General features: G+C 44.9%; 1 pseudogene; it reads right to left on the minus strand.

The window, feature by feature from the left end:
• Window positions 1-200: 200 nt before the first annotated feature.
• Window positions 201-1,576, minus strand: Pkm-ps5 (pyruvate kinase M1/2, pseudogene 5; annotated as a pseudogene).
• Between the last annotated feature and the right edge of the window lie 2,055 nt (window positions 1,577-3,631).

A 3,631-nucleotide genomic window follows, 5' to 3' on the forward strand; every position in this document is an offset into this window, starting at 1 on the left:
GGAAGAAGAAATAGACCAACTGACTTGCCTAAAAGTTAGGCTCCAAAGCCATAGCTTTTATTAGTCATCACCCAATCGGGGTAGACTCTTTGGTGATACAGATAACTCTGGGTCACCCGCGTTAAGTAAGTCACCCCTCATTATTTTTTGTAAGTAATCCCAATAAACTCTCTGCCTCACTGAGCTGAGTTTGACTGGAATCAAGTCTGCCTGTTGTCAGCGCCCCTATACAGGGTGAATAGATGTTCGTTCAACTCATCTTTGGAAAAGACAGACAAAAATCACAGAGTCAAACTATTTGGTAAATGGCTCAATTGAGCCTTCAAAACACTCCTCCTCCTTCTCCTATTTATTCTCCACCTCCTTTTCCCTTCCTCTTTTCCCTCCTCCTCCCCTTCTTCTTCTCTTTCTCCATCTTTCCCCTCCTCTCCCTCTTCCTTCTTTATTTTATTAGAATTAGTTTTTTTTCATACAATATATTCTGATTATGGTTTCCTCTCCTCTAAACTTCTAGGGTCCTCTCCACTTCCTCTCCCAGCTGAATGCACACTCTTTCTGTCTCTCATTAGAAAACAAACGGGCATCTAAAGAATTAAAAAAATGAAATAAGATAAACCAAACCAAAACCAAACAAACTGGATCAGGACAAAACAAACAGAAAAAAAAGAGCCAAAGAAATGCATGAGGAACCCATATCAATACAGAAACACACACCCTCATACACAGAGGGATCCCATGAAAACACAGAACCAGATTCTCAATTTTGCTGATGATCTTGATGTTCTTGCCCTTCTCTCCCAGGACCTTCCAAACTTCATGCACATCAGCTGCCTTGCAGATGAAAGATGCAAACACCAGGTCCACACCCTGCTCCAACCCAAACTTCAGGTCCTAGACGTCCTTTTCTGACATGGCAGGCAGGTCCACAGCAACTCCAGGCAGGTTCACACCCTTCTTGCTGCCCAAGGAGCCACCATTCTCCATCTCTGACACCAGGTAGTCAGCACCTTTCTCTTTGACCTCAGCGAGATGAACCCTTCGTCCACGTAGATCTTGCTGCCTGCCTCCATTACCTTGCAGATGTTCTTAAAGTCCAGCCACAGGATGATTTTGTCGCACTTCTCCACATAGGCATTGTCCAGGTGATCTTCAGAGTGGCTCTCTTCTTCAGCTCCATCTCGGCGGTGCGGCTGCCCTTGGTGAGTCCAGTTCTGATCTCCGGTCCGTTTATGTCCAGAGCCACTGCAATGGGACAGTAGAGAATGCGACCAGATGCCAAGCTTTCTGTGGCTGCACGGACATTCTTGATGGTCTCTGCCTGGTACTCATGAGTTCCATGAGAGAAATTCAACGGAGCCACATTCATCCCAGACTTAATCATCTCCTTCAGCATCTCCACAGATCGGGAAGCAGGGCCAATGGTACACATGATGCCAGTGTTCCGGGCCGTGATGGGAGTGGAGTCCATGTCCAGGCAGCACACATGTTCCAGGGAGGTGTCAGCTCTGGCTGCATGGAGGTGTTGGGTCTGAATGAAGGCAGTCCCTGCTTCGCTGTGTGCCTGCGGCATGGTCCCTGAGGTCCTCGGTCAGACTTTGAATCCTATTGCAATACCTAAAGTAGATGTCTGAGTCAGGATGTGCCTCTGTTCTGCATAGCCTTCTGGATCTTATAATCTTTCTACCTCCTCTTCAGAGCTCCATGAGCCCCAAAGGGAAGGATTTGATGGAGACATCATTTTAGGACTCAAGGACTAACACTCTGCCCACTGTCTAGCTGGGGGTCTCGGTATTTTTCCATCTACTTAAAAGGACATTTCTCTGGTGGTATCTAATCAAGGCTTTGATTTATGAGTATAGAAGAATGTCAGTAGGAGTTGTTTTGTGGCCGTGTTTCTGTAACAGAACAGTATCATTTTGTTTTTCCCTGGGTCTCTGGTCTATCTTGTCTTATTTTTGGGAATGTGTTCTATCTCACAGTGGAGGCCACAGTGTAGATATTGTTTGGTTACTCTCATAAGCTTTGTACAACTGTTGCACTCAAATATCTTGCAAGCGGTTCATCCTTTTAACTTGCTGAGTTTTTAAGTAGATTAGTGTTTACCTTTCTCCTTCAGTGGAGTACCGAACACCCACCTTCCAGTACCATGAACATTAATCCACAGGAATAAGGTTCTAGATAGGTACCAGCTTGACTTCGTTGTGTTCAATAAGATGTATAGACGTTGTCTTCAACAGTAGGGCCTTACTGCATGTTTGTGGAGAACAATCAACAGACTTCTCAATGCCCTGAGTTGTGTGCAGTTTCTCATGGAGCAACTTTGGCCAACAACTCAATTAGATGTAACCCATTCTGGTCACTGGAAGCATCATTTGGTGTCAGAAGTCATTTCCCGTTTCACTGAAGCAGAGAAGTCGGCCTGCTAGGCAAGAGTCAAGGCCAAGTTCAGGAAATTTGTCCTGAGAGGCGTCTTTTAAGTCCACTTTGGATGGCTGAGGAAGGAAAATATCATGTTAATTATGTATCTGGGATAGGCAGCAACAGCTTATCTGTAAAGGAAAACTGGTTGTTAATTAACGATTAAATAATGGTTATCAGTATAGTTGTTTTGACCAGTGGGAGTAGATTGGATGACTTTTAAACCTTAAAGGAAATTTGGAAAATTTTTAGACATAAATCACGAATGCTAGGGAGAAAATAAACATTTAAATAAAGAGACATGAAAATTTTGGGTTGAGAAGCACGAACATTGTCTTAGGTGTTCCTGTTAGAGAGAACAAACATTTAAACAAAGCCTGAAAACTTTTGGGTCTCCTATATGTTTTTCCATTGTCTTTGGCTGGCCTAGATTTAGGGGGGAGGGACCCGCTTCAGCTATGGCTGTTTGCTCTAAGCAGATTGATCTCTGTGTTTTCCCCGTTTGTTTTTTCTTGGCTGGTAAATCCTAAATGTAGATTGGAAGGAGATGAAAAGGCCAACTTTGAAGAAAAGCTCAAAGGAAATATAAAGTCTTGATAGCACAGTCAGGGGTAAAGGGAGTGAGAAGCAGTTGTTGGGTTAATAGTGGGGTCTGCTCTGCCACAGGGCATGCTGCTCTTGGAGGCAGGACAGGGGAAGTTTGGCCAAGCTTACCCCACCCTGCCAGTGAGCAGGGAGGTGGGAAGCTGCAGGAACACCACTCCTGGGGTGGGGAAGCTCAGTCTGAGTCTTTGTCTTGTCAGCAGTTGGCTACAGGCTTGGGCTTAACAGCTGGGAACATAGAGAAGCCTTCCACAGGAGTTGAGTCTAGGCTCTGTAAGCGAAGGACTTCTCTACAGCTCCAAAAGGCAGGTCTCAATGGAAAGAGACAATACATGGCTCTAAGGCATTTATTGTCACGGAGAAAAGTGGATGAGAAAAACTGTACCCCAACTTCTAAGGGCGGGCCTGAGATTAAAAACCTTTTGCAGGGAGGATTGTCTAGGAAGAAAGGCTAAGCTTCTGGGCCTTTAGGTACCTCATTATAATGATGAGCAGTCTATTGCTAATAGGGGGGCATTGGCAGGGATGGCTGAAACATGTGGTAACCCTCTTTGTGGGGAGCCCCAGACTGTCTCTTGCATCTTTTTTCTATCTTTCCTATAATCATCCT

Source organism: Rattus norvegicus, chromosome 5 (genome assembly GCF_036323735.1).
Source record: "Rattus norvegicus strain BN/NHsdMcwi chromosome 5, GRCr8, whole genome shotgun sequence".
Classification (NCBI taxonomy): domain Eukaryota; kingdom Metazoa; phylum Chordata; class Mammalia; order Rodentia; family Muridae; genus Rattus; species Rattus norvegicus.